We start from the raw sequence: 19,928 nt of genomic DNA, 5'->3' as shown, positions 1-19,928 counted from the left end.
GTTTTAAAATGATCAACAACTATGACATGCATAAATTACTATAATTATATTTGGTTTGCTTTCTTTCACTTATTTATTTCATTTTTAGCAGAATTGAGATCTGTAGCAGTTGAGAATTGTGTTCTGCAGCATGTAGTAAAAACTGATTACAGGGGCTCAATTAAAGAGAAGGTGTTGTTTTCCTAATGTTTCCTTTTTTAATTTTTTTTTTTTTTTACTATTTTTTATTCTGTTTTAGCACAATAAGCAATACAGAGACACGCAGACCGCGGCTGCTATAGTATCTCCAGGGACCTTGACTTTTCTTTTTCCTACTGCTCCATTCTTACATTACAGCTGTATCTTCATGGTAACCTCATATTGGCAACGTAGCTGTTCCCTATAGTCCGCCCAGAAAGAAGGAGGAGACATCAAAAAGGATATAACAGTTCTTAAGTCCATAAAACAAAAGTTTCCCAGAAATCCATAGCAGAAAAACATTTGGCCACCTGTATCTTAAAGAAATTTGGGACAGGATTGCGTTTAGGTGGGTATTTCTCCCTTTCAAACATCAGTGCAAGTAAAATGGAATAAACTAGATATTTGGCAGGTAATTGATAATGTCTGCCACAAAATTATATATTCAGCAAATCTGATTTGCTGGTTTCATTACACTTGAGTTATTCCATATACAATTTTACATAATTCAAACATTTGCATGAATGTAATTATAATAGCTACATCTCTATAAAATCGTCCATTTATTTTTTCCATTGAACAAACATTTAAGGATATTTTTTCTTTCACTATTAAAATTTTTAATATTAATTCAAGATATTTGTGGTCAGTGATATTTCATACAAAATATTATTTCTATTAATAGGTCACTATTTTAGACTTTCAGTTTTATTTTAAATCTTCTTTCTGGTAACATATGAAAATTATATTATTTTATTAAGAAATGATTTTTCCATAAACTTTATTTCTTTTTCCATCAGCACTTACACAATTTTAAATCAAGGTTTTAATGAATACTCTTTAAAATTAACTCAGTATGTGAAGACTTCAAAGAGGTTTGACATTTGGTTTCAGCACAATTAGATAAGGAATTCATTTATTAAAATCTTATACTATGATTTAAAATATCATATTAGCTGGAAACATCAATAGAATCACTAATATTAAGTAAGTTATATATGAAAATAGGAACTAATCTACTCCTTTATCATAGGAGAAAAATGAGAGATCTTACAATTGCACATTCAACTGTTTTTAATAAATGACAATTCAGAATTTTAGTCCTCTATTATATAATTAATGATTTGAGAGATCCAATATAAAATCAAGAAATTTAAACTAACATAATTCCCTACCCCATGCTAATGCTTGTGCCAGGCATACTTTCTTGTCCCTGTGTTACACAATGCTGGGATCAAGCAAAATAACTTAGCTTCTTGTTCCGTAAAACATCCGCTACTACAACACAGGACTGTATTAACTAATGAGTTTCCTTATCCAGATTAACAGCTTGTTCATCCAGATTCTCTTGGAGACCCTCATCTTTGCTATCTGCATATCCAAAGCTATTATGTCCTAAACTTTGACAAACTCCTATAAGGTCTCAACCTTCCAAGGCCTGCCTTAAGATCACCCAGACCAGACTTTCAAACTCTATAAATAACTTTTCCTTATTTCTCATTCTGAAACCATGCTAAGACTCTGTGGAGAGACATTTTCACTCACTGCCATATATCTTTTAAGTTTTTCCTGACAAACAGATTTTTATAATTGTTGTATTAGTCAGATTCTCAGCACTAATATTAGCTTCTATAGATAGATGATAGATAGATAATAGATAGATAGATAGATGATACATTGATTGATTGATTGATTGGATTGATAGATATTTACTACAAGAAATTGACCATTGGCTATGGTGACTGACACCTATAATCCCAGCACTTTTGGAGGCCAATGTAGGAAGATAACACTTGAGTCTGGGAGTTTGAGACCAGCCAGGGCAATATGGCAAGACCCCACCTCTACAAAAAAAAAGCGAATAAAATAATTATAAAAAGTTTTAATAATTGATTGCATAATTATGGGGACTGGGAAGTTCTGTAGTCTGTCATCTATAATTTGGAGACTCTGAAAGATAATGGTATAAACTGTAGTCTAAGCCTAAAGGCCTAAGAACCAGTAGTACGAATACTGAAGTCCCAGTTTAAGAAAAGACCAATGCTACAACTCAAGCAGCTAGGCAGAGAGAGAAAATTCAGCTTTGTTTCATTCTGGTCCTCAGTGGGTTGGAAGATGCCCAGCAACATCAGAGAGGAAAATTTGCTTTAACAGTTTACCAATTCAAAGCTAATCTCTCCTGGAGACACCCTCACAAACATACCCAAAATAATGTATAACAAGATATCTGAGCATACCCTGGCCCAGTCAAGGTAACACATAAAACTCAACATCACAATGGTCTTTGGGGTGTCAATAGTAAACAGTGGATAGATTTCTGAGTAGACATCAAAAACATTAAAAAAAATTTACTATTACATGATTAAACTGAAATTTGGTCTACTTCAAATACGGATTGCTGAATGATCACCTACTACTGACTACCAATACAAATTTAAGCTGTAGTTAAATTTGATTTACCATGACAACTAAGAAAATTAAAGGTTAGCCTTGCATTTTCTAAAATGAAAAAAAAAACTCTATTACTTTTTAAGCATATTTTGATTATCCAAAACATAATCTTAATTACAGTAATGACCCTCAGATTCTATTTTAAACTAAAAACAGCAAGCCAAATATTTTCCAGAAAGAATCAAACACTGAAAATAGTCTAGGATTTAGACACGTGTTTATATTGTTTGGATACAGGTTGAGCATTCCTAAAACAAAAAATTAGAAATGTTTCAATATACAAATCTGACATGGCGCCACAGATGGAAAATTCTACACCTGGCCTCATGTGACAGCTTGCAGTCGAAACTCGGGTGTATAACACAGTTTATTCCTGTAGAGGACGTACTTAAAATTTTATATAAAGTTATCTTCAGGTGATACATAAAAGGTGTATACAAAACACAAAGGAATTTTATATTTTGTCTCCAAGATATCTCATCTTGTATTTGCAAATATTCCAAACTCCGAAAAAAAAATCTGAAATCTGAAACACTTCTTATCCTAAGCACTTCAGATAATGAATACTTAGCTTATACTAGAAATCGAAATGAAAAGTTTGGCAAGCCATTTGGAGCATTTATTGTTTTTCAAATATCTCTAAACCCAGAAAACCTAACTCCCATGATCTAGGCAGAGGGACATCTATCTCCATTTTCCAACAGCACTCTTATGTGTAATAGCCATCACTACCAGAAATGGCTGCTCTGTGCAATTTTGACCAAATTAAAATCATGCTTGGTAATTTCTGAGAAGCTAATTTATTGTCTCATTCTAACATCAGAAGGCAGTTGTACCAATCTCTGAATATCTCCTTGCAGGGGTGGTCCTGGGATAATTTTGTCAGGTCAATGTTTCATTCTGAATAGAAATGGTAAAAGGACAAACAGAAAAGAAAGAACAGGAAAAAAATTCCTGAGATTAAGTCCTGAGTATATACTAACATGAGGTGAGAAAAAGGAAATCCCAGGGAAAGTTGTCAATGCTCAAAGATATTCTATCATCCCCTCCTCCTCTTTTATTTCCCCATTTGCTCTTATTTAAAGACATTGGAAAGGAAATCAAAATTGCCTTTCAAAAAGGTTAATTCATTTTGACTCAATTACAAAACTTCTATATAACTTGAATTCCATTAATAAGACAGTCTTTAACCTTCCAACCTCCTCTTCAGACTAAAGAATTCAAGTACTTTTCTTTGTTGTTTTGTTCTATCCCCCAGGCTTTTCAACATTCTTCCTATCCATCAAACTCTGTAGGAAGAAATTAGGCACTAGTCTTCTAAGGCCTAGACTGCAGTTAGATTCATGTGCTTGCTTTTTTTATGCCACTACCATCTTGTATTTGGCTCTCGCAAAATTTTTACAAACACGTGTTACCAGGGAAAGCATCATAACATGTGGCAATAGTGATTTTCCCCTGACTCCAGCAGTCCAAGTTCACACAGCATGTGGCTGGAGCAGATGCAGTTGATGTGATGGAATATGAACAGGCTGCCTTTCTGATAGAACTGCACCCAGCATTTCTTCAAAACATTTAAAACTGTGTCCTAAGAGAAGGCTCTAGGTTATACAGGCCACATGCTAACAAAGTAACCTGATTAAAAGCAGTGCTTTAAAACATGCTGGTTTGTTTTTAAAATAATGTTAGCATAACTAATGTTTATTATATGCAAGATTAAAAACTTAGATTTTAAAAACCACCCTTGTTAGCAGATGATTTAAATAATTTTGGAATCAACATAACACAGAGAAGCAGGTGATAAGAATAGTGTATTAATATAATGAGTCCTCAAACCACAGATCTCATATTGTTCCTGAAATGTTTGGAAAGAGGAAAAAGTATCAAGAGAATTAGATAATAGTTTATGTCTAGTGGGCTACAGCAAAGACAGACGGTCCTAGGACAAATGAAAATGTATATCTGTGTAATTGAAAATATAATTAATAAAATTTTGAATCTAAAGTGCAAGGTAGTTCTAGATTTTAAGCTTACAGTAAGCCAGGCTGGCCTATATAAACAAAATGACAAAATGCCCTGTCACCCTATTACCTGCTGCTGGCTTTCTTTGCAACTTTAAATATATTAAAAACAAAAAGCATGATAATTCAGAATAACATTTCTGTTAAAAATGTACACACAAAAGAGGACTAGCTTCTGCCATAATCAATAATGTTGCAATTAGACATAAATCCCTCAGTTGTGGAAAAGCTGGACCTTAACCAACTTCGAAATATTTACCTGTATAGACTATGCCAGAGCACCATGGGCCAAATTTTCCCATGTAAGACCCTCCATGAAAAATCTTACATACAGAAGACATTGAGCAATTCATAAACCAGCAAATCCAACAAGAGGTAACCCAAAAGAAAACATGTTGAGTCTTGCTACCAACAAAGAAATAGGAATTAATTAAATAAATTAATAAAAGAGGAGCTATTTCCACTTATTGCACTGAAAAGTTTATGTGACAATGCCAATGCTGGCTTTGGGGGAAAATATGGTAATACATATCAAGAATTGTAAATATGTACATATTATTGAAATTTAAACATTATAATAAAAATATATTATTTAACATCTTTATTGCCTGAGATCTCTATATCAAACCAGCTGCATTTTCAGGGAATGGGTTTGATTTTATTTCATAACACTGGAATATGTAAATAGTTATACCTTTATGCTAGCCAACACCCCTTTTCCCCAATTTGGCTGTTAAAAATCCAAAATATAATTTGATGCACATCTCTAATGAATATATAAAAACTTAACAGCATGCATTTCATAATTTTTGCTTCTCTGCTTATTTTTATTACTCTGGTGTTCTCGGGCATGATTTTCATCTTGTTATTTGATATTGTTTGAAAGCTATTTTACTTCAAAACTTTTGGAAATGAAAAAAGATTTAAGTAATTTAAATGTTCATCAAATAAAATACTTCAAGACTATCCCTGACTTACCACGGTTAAACTTACAATTTTCCTACTTTAGTTTTATTGAGATTTAAAACCATTGTAAGTTCAGAAGCATCTACGTACGGAAAATAATTTTGACATGATAAATACTTAATAAATGTCTGTCATTATAATTTTACTTGCAAAAAATGTTTGAATCAAAGGAGGAGAGAATTATAGAGTACAATATAAACATTTAAAACTACTATAAAGACTGAAAACATAAAACTATTCTTATAATAAAATTTAATTTATATTATAATATAAATTATATAGTTTGAAAAAAAAGTGAAAAATTAAAAATATACAATTTTGTATGTGTGAAAGGGAAAGAAAGATAAAGAGAAGGAAAGAAAAAGAATAAATATATGTTTGTGTACCCATAAAAAGAAATACTTGACCAGACACCATGGCTCATGCCTGTAATCCCAGCACTTTGGGAGGCCGAGGCAGGAGGATGATGAGGTCAAGAGATCGAGACAATCCTTGCCAACATGGTGAAACCCCATCTCTACTAAAAATACAAAAATTAGCTTGACCTGGTGGCATGCCCTTGTAGTTCCAGCTGCTTGGGAGGCTGAGGCAGGAGAATTACTTGAACCCAGGAGGCAGAGGTTGCAGTGAGTCGAAATCCACTGCATTCCAGCCTGGTGACAGAGCGAGATTCCATTTCAGGGAAAAAAAAGTAAAAAAAAAGAAATACTTTAAAATGCCAGCAGTCTTATTATGATATTTGCTTCTTATTTTATATTTTTTCAAAATATTGTTGTTTCTGTTACTAACAAACATAAAATGTTATCTTTTTAACAAAGTTTAAGTGTCAAATTTTTTAAAATGTTAAATTTTTAATTTTATTTTTATGATTAAATGTATTTATTTTAAAAGTATACATGTCCAAACCCTGGTCCTTAGACAGGTTAAATTTTGCAATTTACATTTTATTAATAAGATATTCAAGACCCAGATGAGCAAAGACAGACTTCCAGAGGGCTGAAATATTGATAACGTCAAAAAAGATTAGGGATCCAGGACTCTGGCTGGATTTTCATTCATATTTTGGCATTTTTTTTCTACTGTAATTATGCTACCTATCTCATTATGTTTGGCTTGTAAGCTTGCCGGGTGATACCCCTTGCATCAGACTTCAGTGTGATGATGCTTATTTTCAACAAATTCAAATTAATTTGAGACTTAGTTGAGCACCGCTGTCAACTGTATCTTGAAGAAGCACTCTACACTTGACTTTCTCCTCTGGGGAGGAGAATGGTGTTTCTCCTCAGAGATGAGAGTGGGCAGTTCCAAGGATGGGGACAGCCCTGCCTCCCTGCACAGTTCAGCTGTGAGGCGTGGGTGTACAGACCGGCCTGTGCGAGAATCTGCTAAGTTCCTCGCAGGGGAAGCAGGAGACTAACAGAATGGACAAGGGAAGTTGTGAAGTCTGGCATCAGGCTGATAGTGGAAAGGTGAGGGGAATCTGTTGAAGTCAGTGCTCAGGCTAAAGGCAGCTGGACGATGACAGGGAGGCCACCAGGGTCGCTGCTCACACAGCACTTGTGCCGTGACCGAGGGAGCCACGGGGCCCGGAATCGAGGACGCAGCTGGAGTGCGAGGCGGATCCAAGTGCTGAGGCAGGAAGCAGGTGCTCACAGGAGGGAAAGGTGAGGTGTGTGCTATGGAGCATCTGCCCCTCACGTTGGCTCCTGTGGAAAGGCTCCACAAAGATTAAAATGTAAAGCAAAAAAGCACTTATTTTGCCTAATCATTGTCAAAAACAATTTTGACACTTGCAATGCTGAAAGGAAGGCTACTCTGGACAACAACACAAGAAATGTGGAATTCCTGAGGGCTAAGTTGTCTCAGAAAGTGCATGAGCAGCGAATGCACTTCCACAAGACGCTGGGTGGTCAGTGAGGAATTCTTCACTTATTTCTGACTTTTCCGGTGACTGATGCGTGCCTCCAAGCAAGTTGCCGAATCTCTTTGAACCCATATTCCTACTGGAAAAATAGATACCTTGCTGTAAAGAGAAACTTCTTTGAGAAATCAAAAGTTCCCAGACAAGCTACCTATGCAAAATGCTCTAATTTCAAAGGGAAATGTGTTGATGTGATTCTTAAATATATAAAAGTTCAAATTCTCTTTATAAAGTTTCAGCTGTAAGAACACATTCTAAATTTATTGATTTAAAATGGTCTGGTTGGTTTTTGTTGTTGCTTTAAACAACTTTCTATTCTACGTACTAACAAAAAATCAGATGTGAAATTTTCTTCATGTTGGTTACATGGAGATAAATAAAGAGCATATTTTAAATTATCACGTTCTACTTACCATAGGAAGATAAAATTTAGAGCTTGCTTAGTCTATTGAGGCTGTAACACACTCTGTTTACCTCATGAGAAGGCCCTGGTTTCACTCCAAAATAAGCGTTTTCCTGACAAATAAATAAATAAAATAAAAATAAAAGGTTGGAGTCATAATTATACCTAACAGGAAAACAATGAAATCAACTGAATATTAACTAGATCTCTCTATTCAGGCGGTTGCATTTTTAGGGAAATATAATCTTAAAAATTAAATTTTTAGGCTGGGTGTAATGGCTCACATCTGTAATTCCAGTACTTTGTGAGGTTGAGGCCTGATCACTTGAGGTCAGGGGTTCGAGACCAACCTGGCTAACATGGGAAAATACAAAACTTAGCAGGGTGTGGTGGCACATGTCTGTAATCCTAGCTACTTGGGAGCCTGAGGAGGGATGATCACTTGAACTGGGAAACGGACGTTGCAATGAGCCAGTATTGCACCACTGCACTCCAGTCTGGGCAACAGAGCAAAACTACGTCTCAAAAAAAAAAAAAAAAAAAAAAAAATTACTTTCTGTAAAGTAAACACACACACACACCACACAAACACAGTTGACTAGGTTCTCCTGGTTCATATATGACCTCTCTCTGAGGTAATGTTTTGGTAACTTAACTGATAATGAGTATAGATTTCCAAGTTCCTGTAGAGAAAATTCTGAATCAGTAGCTCTCAGGTAAGGCAAAGCAATCTGTATTTTTTTTTTTTAACAAGCACCCTAGGGAACGAAGAAGTTCAAAAAACACTGTTCTAAAAGACCACTTGCTACTGCTGTAGGTAAATAACTCAATTCACCTAGATCTTGTCTTAGGACAGACCATCCGTGACAGCACTAATAAATTGTGCATGAAATTGATTTCATCTATATTGGAAACATAATTTGTCCTGCAGTATGTCTTGTGTGCAGTTGACTCACATTTTCATTTCAGTTGTTGTTTTTGCCTGGTCTAATCTTGTATATGTAACCTCACTTACAGAGAAGATTTTAATTTTTCTCAATTATGAAGTTTGTCTTTCTCCTTCCCTTCAGTTTACCGATTTTTCAGTAAGTAGTTCTCAGGCCTTAGAATCCAATTTCTTCTAACTGATCTCAGTCCAAGGTAAAAGCTTAAACCCAAGCAAAGCTCACTGCAAAGAATGTGGTTAGAACAGAAGAATAAAAGTTGCACATTTATTAAATTACATCTTTTGTTTTGTGCTTTGTAAATACCTTTTTATTTAATGTAAATCAGAATTGAGGTCTTAGTGAATATCGGACACAAAGTGGCTCACACTCATATTATCTTAGCCACCATGTTTATTGGCACTGTATTATAATGGACTTAGACTAAAACAAGAAATAACCATTTGAGTTTGTTTCCTCGTTTAACAACCTTTTCACATTCCAGCTTCTCCACATAAAAAGAATTAACAGAACAGAGTACACTGCACCTGAATACTAAATGTCCTCACATTCTGTGTCCTTGAGCAAATTTGAAGTAAGGGAAAAAAAACAAAAACAATAAAATCTTTGCTAACACAAATAGAATGAAGTAACAGACATATGCACTATACTAAATTCTGTCACTATCTAAGCTATGCGTCACGAATAAATAACATACTTTAAGAAACTACACAAACTCCTTTTGATCACTAGGTTTCTATTCTGTAAATCGCTGCTTCAGATTTATATGCTACCTCACTTCCAGTGAATATATGAGGTAATGGGAGAATGGAGTCATATTTTAATTGCCATATTATATATGCTTATCCAAGTTGCACAGTATGTTTGAAACTATTTTTCTTACTGGGATAAGGATGGGGTAATGTATACAGTTCTATTATTATCAAGAGAAAAAAATATTAAATCAATTTGTATTTATCCCAATCACAAAATTTTAAAATTTGTGAGAGTTCATATATTTTGAGTTAGCAATAAATAAACCACCTTATAATGAAAAGCATAGTAATTTCTACTTGAATATCTATAAAATAAAAAGCCATGAAGAAACCAAATGGTACATTGCAACTAACTGTAAAAGTGAAGCTGAAATAACATCACTCCAAATCCTCCCAATATGTAAACCATAATGATAGGGAAAAAACAGAAGCTTTAAATTATAATCATTTTCTTTAATGCCCTAAGAAAACATAAATTTTTAAATTCCAAAGTAAATGCGATTTAAAAATATATTTTTAATTAAATGTATGTCAACATTAAGTGATTCTGATATAGTAGCTTTAGAGGCCAGTCTAACAGTTCTGTTTCCTTTTCTCTGTCATTCTGGTGAGTCCACACATAAATGAATTGTTCTTTAAGTCACTTGATATGGATAAGGTTTTTTTTTAATAAAGACTGACAATCTGGTTTTAAAATTTATATGGAAGATAAAAGGGCCAAGAATAATCAAGATATTTTTGCAGAAAAAGATTAAAGAGTGAGAATTTACCCTACCATGAGGCAGGAATTATTATGAGGTTATAATAAATATGATAGAAGTAGTTTTGTATTAGAGTTTTATAAACTAAGAGATTAAATATAATAAAGAGTTTAGACAGACACATATATACAAAAACTTGATATATGACAAGAGTGGTATGCAAGAACCATTCAAAATAAAAAAAATCAATTAATAAAACTGAAGAAAAATTACCATCTATATATAAAAATATGTAGGAAATTAGATCCTTATCTAATGCCTTTCACTCAAGAAAACTCAGAAAGATTACAAACATAAATATCAAAAACAAAGGTTTAAACATTTAGTCAAAAATTTAGATTAATACTTTTCTGACCTTGGGCTAAAGAACATTTTCTAAAACAAGACAAAAGAAATTCTAGCTACATGATATGATTGATAAAACTGGCTGTATTAAAATGAAGAATTTCACTTTTTCATAAGGCACATAAGGTAAGGGAAAACAAAGTAAAAACTAACAAGGAAAGGATAAACAACTTTATGGGTAAAAAAAGACACAAACAGAAAAATGGGCAAAACACAAACAGACATTTCAGAGACGAGGAAACACATAATTACCAGCAAGACTATGAAGATGGACTCAACCTCTTTATGGCTAAGGAAATGCAAATCAAGACCACAAGATACTATTTTAGATCCATCTCATTGACAAAATGTAAGAGCCCTGATCGCACCACGTGCTAGAGAAGATAATTTTAGTATCATTGCTCAGAATATAAATAGCTAAAATGACTCTGAAAAATAATTTGGCAATATCATTTAAAGTTATCATTCTCATATCCAACTATTCAACATTTACTCTGCTAGGCATTATCCAAGAATATGCTTCACATTTGCACACTTGGATGCATATACATGAATATTACTAGCAAGGTTATTTATAATAGAGAAATATGATAAATTAATTCAAGTGAAACAGAGATGAATACTTAAGTTGTGATATATACATTCAGTATAATCCCATAATAGTGCAGTCCAGGTGTGGCGGCACATGACTGTAATTCCAGCACTTTGTGAGGCCAAGGCAGGAGATTGGCTGGAGCCCAGAAGTTCAAGACCAGCCTGGGGAAGATAGCAAGACCACATCTCAAAAAATAAAAATTCTGTAATAGTGCCAATGAACATATATATATCTGTAACAGTCAAAATGGACAAATTATAAGCTACATGGAATAATTTAGATGAAATTTAATGTACAATGTTGCCAGTGGGGAGGAGGAGATGAACAAAATGTTAGAAGAATATGCACAGCATATTACCCTTTTTAAAAAGTTTAAAATAGTTAAAGTATAGATAGATGATAGATAGATAGATAGATAGATAGAGATATAGACATATGTGTCTTTATGTATATATGTATATACATAAATACATTATGTAGATTTTTATATATATGTACTTTTTGAGATAGAGAAAAATATGCACAAATTCAGATAGTTGTCATTATACACAGGGATGGGGGATGGAATTGGGAGAACATATTAGTAAATATAAGTTATGATCAAACACATTAGTAAATATCAGTTATGATCAGTATATTAGTTGTTTGGTTGATGAGTTCAATGACATTCAGTACATTTAGATGATAGATGTGGATAGATGATATAGATAAATAGATAGATAGACAGGCAGACAGATAGATGATAACACAAAGCCCACAGAGAAATGATAATAAAATCTAGCCACTAAGTGTTATTATTCCAATTCTGTTAATCTGAAAGATATTAAACTAAAATGTAAAAGACAAAAAATACTACCTGATTCTAGAGCAGTTCTCACACTTCAATATGTACCAGCATCATCTAGAATGCTTCATAAAAATTCAGATGATTGGGTCCCCACCTCCAAAGGTTCTGCTTCAGTGGATCTGGGGTAAAGCCAATAAATGGCACCCCAGGACATTCTAATCTAGGTTATGTATGGTTTGCAGTATTAGAAATACTGCTTTATAGGAAATGCTTTCCTTGGTTTTATCACAAAAAAGTTTATGTTCTTCAGCATGTCTATGTCATAGTGGCCCAAATCCTTCTGGTTCCAAGGAACACAAGTTTATGTCCTCATGACCCTCCATTGTTCCAGCTGTATAGCTCATATTAAGGCATGCTCTATACCAAATAATAAAACCTGTAGTAATAATAACAAACATATATTTACATAGAGCAGTATATTTAATCTGCTGCTATTGCTTTATGGTATGGGATGAATTGTATCCACCCATAATTCATATGTTGAGTTACTAACTCTCAGAATGTGGTTGTACTTGGAGACAGGGTCTTTAAAGAGACAATTAAGGGTGGGCATGGTGGGTCACACGTAATCCCAGCCCTTTGGAAGGCTGAGGTGAGAGTACTGCTAGAGCCCAAGAGCTCAAGACCAGTGTGGGCAACATAGTGAGATCCCATCTCTATAAATTAAAAAATTATATTAAAAAAAAAAAACAAGAAAGAGAGGTCATTAGGATGGGCCCTAATCTCATATGACTAGTGTCCTTATAAAAAGAGGAAATTTGGACATTTTGGACATAGACATGCCCAGAGGAAAGACCATATGAAGACACAGTGAAAAGAAAGAAACCCTGCCTACACCTTGATTTTGAACTTCCAGCCTCCAAAACTGAAAGAAAATCTTGTTTCATTTTTAAATCACACAATCTGCTGTATTTCACCACTGCAGCCCAAACTAACAAACACCCTCACAAAACCTAACCTTACATGGAAAAGAACATGTTTAGGGAGAGTTGAGGGCATTATACCATTAAAAAAATCATTACAATTAAATTTGGCATTAAATATGGAAGAACAAACTGAAAGATGGAAAACTGGTCTGTCAGTATTTTTCAACATCCAGCCGAGGCATACCTATCTGACATACCTATTTGCACCACCTTTTCACCAGAAGCCTGATATTGAAAGGAATTGGCAGCTTTCATACAATGATTCCTTAAACTTCAATGCACATGAACACTCATTATTGAAATTCATAATGCCTAGTCACCCATACGGAATAGATATTTGTTTTTTGTTTGTTTGTTTGTTTGTTTTTTTGCCATCAGGTATTTACCCCGTTTATTAATCTGTGCCTCAATTCAAATTCTAGCAGCACTGAGGCGAGCAGGTGGGCCTGTGACCTAAACTAGACTCTCAAGGCTTCTTTCCAGGATTATGAATCTTTTCCAGAGACAATGGGAACAGCAACATGATGACTTTCATGGGCCATGAAAAAATTTGCTTCTGTGGTCCTCTTCTTGCATTAAAAATATCTTCTTGCATTAAAAAATATATGTTAAGTAATTCTATTTTACAACTCTGTTACTATAAAGATATACAGCTGGGTTAGATTCATTTTTTTCTTGTGATTTTAAAATAAACATAAAACATGTTTTGTTTGCACCTAACAAAACATGTTTTATGGGCCCCAGGCGCCATACCCATTGTGCCTACCGGCTCACTCAGTCCTAAGGAGAAGTCTGGAGATGACATAATTTCACTCCTATGCTGACATGCTGGGGCCAGCTTGCTTGCCTTGACCTTTACCAGAGTTTCTGCATTTTACCCTGAGTTTTGTTTTGTTTTATTTTGTTTAAATGACTCTTTAAGTCAGAATACTGTGGTCCTATGACCCTATTTTTTTTTTTAAGTAGAATTAAGTCTTCAGAATATATGCATTCTAAAGCAAGTTTACTGTTATAAAACTCTTATGTACAGCACCAGTCAGTGATATTCAGCACTAGAGATGTTTCAGATTGCAGGGAGTCTGTAAAACTTACAAACCATGCACCAAGTAATTGAACCCTCAGCTTGCATTTAAAACATTTTTGTATCAAGTGTTCTGGGGTTTCAGTTAAAAAATAGTCAAGGGAAAAGCAGATCTTTAAAGAGTTTTCTGAAAAATTTATACTGGCTTAATTGTGACATGAATCCGGCCAATATTATAGCATCAAAATGCCACAACTCATGAGAAACGCAAATACTAACAGTGAAAGAATGAAAGCAACATAGCAATTTGTTTGTATGAACAATGTGTTCTAATGCTAGCATTAATGTATTAGCCTCATTTCAAAAGCAAGTCTTTTTCTATAATATCTGGGATTCTAACAATAATACAATTATTACAGTTCAAACAGCTGAGACCACCATAAGGGAATGAGAAGCTTAGGAGGCAAAATTTAAGGAAGCACACACTCTGAAGGTAATCCAAATGCATGTTGGGTCAGTATTTGCATAACCCTGAAAGTTCGCCCTGAAAGTTTGCACTTTAGGAACCTCATTCTTTTTATCTTAGATTTATCCTTCATCAGCCAAAATATTAATATATTCAAAGAAGAAAGTGAAAATGTATTTATAGTTCTTGACTTAGCTACGATAAAAGCCTGACTTAAAATTAATTCTCTGTTCTCTAGAACCTAGAAATGAAACAAAACTAATGACCAGACACTCTATTGCAATAAGGATAAACTTATTATATGTACCTCTATTTATCCTTTTATTTCAAGTCTTCACATTTTCGTGAGTAGCATTTTGTTTTGTGTGGTCTTTTTGGAAGCTGCATTAATTTAATTAAATAGTTAATATTGTTGAAGTGTAGATGAAGAAAAGCACTAAATTGTAAAAGACTCACAGTAACTTGTAACATTTATTGAAGGAATGCAGTCCAAACCACAAAATCAGATGTTAAGAAATAACATTATTTTTCTATACTGGAAATTAATTTTTGACTTTGTATATCCATTCTGTTTATCTGATGGAAAATTAAATATTATTCTCACTTTAACATCACATCACACCCACTCTGTGATTATTCTAAGATTCTGGGATCTAAAATAGTGCCAAAGAGTTAGGGTAGGGACTGGAAGTCACTCTGATAAGAGATACACAATCAGAGTCCACAGAGTTTCAACCTCAAAAAATGACAACTCGGCATTTTTTCAGTTTTAACATAAATAGTACACAATAAACTGTGGTCCTAAAGAGGTGTTGTTACAGGATCAAGACCTGGGGAAAAACTCTTTAATAAAAGGGTATTTCATCAAAGAGAATTCACTATTAAACAATGAGCAAAGTGAGGAAAATTGAGGAATTATCAATAAAAAAGAGGAGGCAACTGCTAATTGAAACACTGAGCAGAGGTCAATCATGGTAAATGACTGCAATTTTCCCAAATACTGCTAAAACAAGATCTCTGTTTTTGCTACATCAGGACACTGCTAATTAATTTTCATGTTAGAAGGAGAGCTTAGATAACTACACCATTTAAATTCATAGTTTAGTTCCACTGAATCAGGGCATCCCTCAGAGTGGGTTTCTAAGGAAAGTTCAAAATGGTAGAAGAAATAGGAGGGGGAAATTTCTCCACTAATTTGAGAAACAGCCTGAGGGTTTAATTCAGTTTCCTGCTTTTCCAAGAAAGGCAAGGGCATTTCTGAAAGAATTGAAGAAAGAGCATGGAAAGTAGTACCCATCTCTTGCTGCCAATCTTGCAGTCTAATGTGAGGTTGCCCTTTTCTCCAAAAATTCCCAGTTGATTTCTAAGTATAAGGAACACTGTCTGTTGATTTACAAATAGGTACCCTATATTTGTCTTTGTTATTGCCTAACTTCAACATTTTAAATGAATAATAGTGAATACTTTCAGTTGTTGCCAGTCCTTTTGAAGAAGAGCTACTTTAAAAATAATTTCACAGTCTGAAGAAAAATAGTGAAAAAAGCATTAGGCATAGTGGAAGTGAACTAAAAATAATCTAAGTGGAAGACATGAGTATCCTATGAGAGGAATTACTTTTAAGAGTACATCTCGATCTCTGTTCACTTCTAATCATAAATAATTAAATTGAAGAATCAGTAAAATGGCAGCTTCCACTTAGTTCATATTAATCACTGTTACAGAGTGGTGAAAAAGTGACATGTGGTTTTAAACTCATGATAGGATTTTGCTTTATAAATATTTATAACTAACTTGGTTTGGTTTTAACAGCTTTTTTATGAGTGTATGAAAAGCAGAAAGATATACTTCAAAAGTAACATCTTATCATAGGCTATAAATTTTTTTTTTTTTTACAAATCATCAGCAACATCAGAGAAATTCAAAATCCTGAAGATTTTTCAAATTATAATCAATAATTTAAATTGAATTGTATTCTTATATAAATGCACACTCATAAATGTAAAGAATCTGAAGATTTTATTAATTCTCTATTAATTTTCTGTATTAAAATATAGAGAAAGTAAAACTACTAACCAAGAAGTAAAGACAACATTTGCTATATAAACATTTGTTATTAGTGTAAAAAATAAAGTATGAGAAATAATAGAAAGAATGGTATATTTTATTTTATTCTTTGAGTTGTCATCTGCTCATCTACTTATACATAAGCAAGAAAACTATGTAATTATGAGGTGAAAAAAGAAGTAATATATCTTCTTCTATGGACCTTCCAACAGCTAATATTAATATACTGGGGAGAGAGGGTAAGAATGGGAGTGGTTTTTAATTGCAGTGTTTGTTTGAACAACTTAACTTCGCAACCTTTCTTTCTTTCTTTCTTTCTTTTTCTTTTTTTTTTTTTTTTTTTTTTCTTTTTGGTGAAGTCTCGCTCTGTCACCCAGTCTGGAGTACAGTAGTGCGATCTCAGCTCACTGCAGCCTCCACCTCCCAAGTTTAAGTGATTCTTCTGCCTCAGCCTCCTGAGTAGCTGGGATTACAGGCACCTGCCACCATGCCTGGTTAATTTTTGTATATCTAATAGAGATGGAGTTTTACTATATTGGCCAGGCTGATCTTGGCCAGTTCAGAGGACTTCATTATCTCCGGAGGATGACCTCCAGAACTAATCCTGACCTCCAGTGATCTGCCTGCCTCGGCCTCCCAAAGGGCTGGGATTACAGGAATGAGCCACCGCATCCAGCCCACAACCTTATTAAAACCACGTATTTTTATCTCCACCCTATAGTTGCAAAACCATCTTTTGGATTTGGCTTAGAATTTTTAAAAATTAATTTCAACATTTGTCATGCATAATGAAGTTGGAGAATGATTCATCTCTATGTTACTACATCTTCTAATGAGAACTTTGCATAGCTTTATTTATATATAGATTCAGAAACACTACTACCACTACTATTACTGCTACTACTACTACAAAAATTAGTTATGCCACTGGTGGATAAATTTTGGAAGTGCAGAAAGAAATTAAAAATAAATATATTTAGAAGTCACAACTTATCAAAACTAATACTACCAATTAATGTCTATCAATGAGTGAATAAAGAAGACGTATATACACACAATAAAATACCATCAACCTCTAAGAAAGAAGGAAATCCTGTCATTTGTTACAACATGGACGAATCTGGAGGACATTATGCTGAGTGGAATAAACCAGGCACAGAAAGACAAATATCACATGATCTCACTTATATAGGGAATCTAAACAAAGTCGAACTTATAGAAGTAAAGCGCAGAATGATGATTGCCAAGAACTAAAGGAAATGGGGAAAGTTGAAGAATAGTTGGTCGAAGGATACAAAATTTCTGTTAAATAGGAGGAATAAGCTCAAGAGATTACTGAACATTACAGTGATTACATTTTATAACAATTGCTGAGTAAATTTTAAGTGTCCTCACTAAAAAAAACTGCTAAGTATATGAAATAATCCATAAAAAATATCTAAAATCAATTATGATACTTTGCAAACATTTGTCTATTTTTCTTTGATGGCACACTCCAGAGATAATGAAGTCCTCTGAAGAGCACTGACTACTTATAGACTAGCCAGACTAAGATATCTGAAATGACCGCCAGCAGCATTTGATCCAGAGGTACTTCACTGGTTTTGTGTGGACTCCATTTGTCTCCGCTATAGCTCTCTTTAACACTGAGATTGTCTCTTGCTTTCTTGGACATTCCTTAACCTAAAAGTGTTAACTCTTGAGGCTGATCTACATAAGGAAAGATAAACATCAGAGAGATTAAATAATTTGACATAGATGTTGATCAAGTCAGTAAAAGAGCTGTTGCATTCTGTGTCATTGCTTCATGGCTAGGGAATACTATATACTTTGAAAACATTTCAGAATTTGTGGAGACTACTTGACTTTTTAAATATTTATGTGATCTCCCAACTCCTTGAAACTAACATTTTCATATGTTTCTTCCATAATAATCTACCATTAGGAGTAATTGCTATAAAGAATAAATATGTTCAACTTTCTCTTTGTTTTATTGTGGTAAAATATACATAGCATACACTTTACCATTTTAACCATTTCCAAGTGTATCATTTAGCAACATTAAGCACATTCATATTGTGTATAAATATCATGAACAGGGTTTTATTGTATATTCCATGACTAAGGAACACCTAGTCCTGTTTCCATTTTTACCACTCAGTATCTAACATAAAGATACTCAATCATTGTCTGGTTAATGAATGAATGGATCAATGACTTCCTGCCTTGCAAGCATTGAATAAAAGGGATGTGTTTGAAAGTGCTTTAAATAATGACTATAAGGTATATACTATGCCCTCATCCCAGGCAATGGTGCTTAAAAGTTTGACTGGTGTGCATCAGATAAAAGCCAGAGAGCTTGATAACAAAGCACATATTTGACCCACTCCCAAAGATTCTGACTCTGATGTCATTGAGTCCTGAAAGGAGGTCTTGAAATCTGCCATCTTAAGATGTCTCTTGGTTTAAAATCTATGCTCAGCTGGGCACAGTGGCTAACGCCTGTAATCCCAGCACTTTGGGAGCCCAAGGTGGGCTGATCACCTGAGGTCAGAGGTTCAAGACAAGCTGAGCCAAAATGGTGAAACCTCAGCTCTACCAAAAATACAAAAACTAGCTGGGTGCGGTAGTGTGTGCCTGTAGTCACAGCTACTCACTACTCGGGAGACTGAGGTACAAAACTTGTTTGAACCGGGAGGAGGAAGCTGCAGTGAGCCAAGATTGCACCACTGCACTCCAACCTGGGTGACAGAGAGAGACTCAATCTAAAAAAAAAATTTAAAAAAAAACTACACTCTTTCTCCATTACTGTGTGTTGTATTGGTGTGGTAGTTTCCAAACACACCTCTGAAATTTTCTAAGATGAAACGAGAATATGCAAGATGAGATTAATTAAACTCACTTGCTGATGAAGAAACAGGTTTACAATGGTAAGCAGATTACCTTTACCTGACGTCATACAGATATTAGGGTTAGAAACAGTATGTGTCTCCATAGCTGACATATTCCAAAGTCCATACTCTTCTGACTGCATGAAGCTGTTTTGCCCTTTCATTACTGAGATGTAATTAATTTATTAATTTGTTAATTAACAAATAACAGAAAGCCTAAAATGTTAGTCACTTGATTACTGGATTAAAGTGTGACATACAGCTTCTTGACAAGTGAGTTAATTAATGAAGTCATTGCACGAACATTCATTGAGTGCTTGTTGCTCCCAGGTGTGGAGACATTTTTCTGGAAGCTTGTTTTCCACATTATGTATTCA

At 34.1% G+C, this 19,928-nt stretch overlaps 1 long non-coding RNA gene across 3 annotated transcripts in view; it reads right to left on the bottom strand.

Moving 5' to 3' along the window:
* Positions 1 to 19,928, bottom strand: part of LOC141581958 (uncharacterized) — a 413,739-nt gene that overhangs the window by 5,918 nt on the left and 387,893 nt on the right. For all 3 annotated transcript variants that reach the window (XR_012514783.1, XR_012514781.1, XR_012514782.1), the window contains one exon: positions 7,947 to 8,049. This is a non-coding gene — a long non-coding RNA (uncharacterized LOC141581958). The remainder of the gene's footprint in view (positions 1 to 7,946; positions 8,050 to 19,928) is intronic.

Source organism: Saimiri boliviensis, chromosome 18 (genome assembly GCF_048565385.1).
Source record: "Saimiri boliviensis isolate mSaiBol1 chromosome 18, mSaiBol1.pri, whole genome shotgun sequence".
NCBI lineage: Eukaryota > Metazoa > Chordata > Mammalia > Primates > Cebidae > Saimiri > Saimiri boliviensis.
This window is presented reverse-complemented; position numbering and strand designations above follow the sequence as displayed.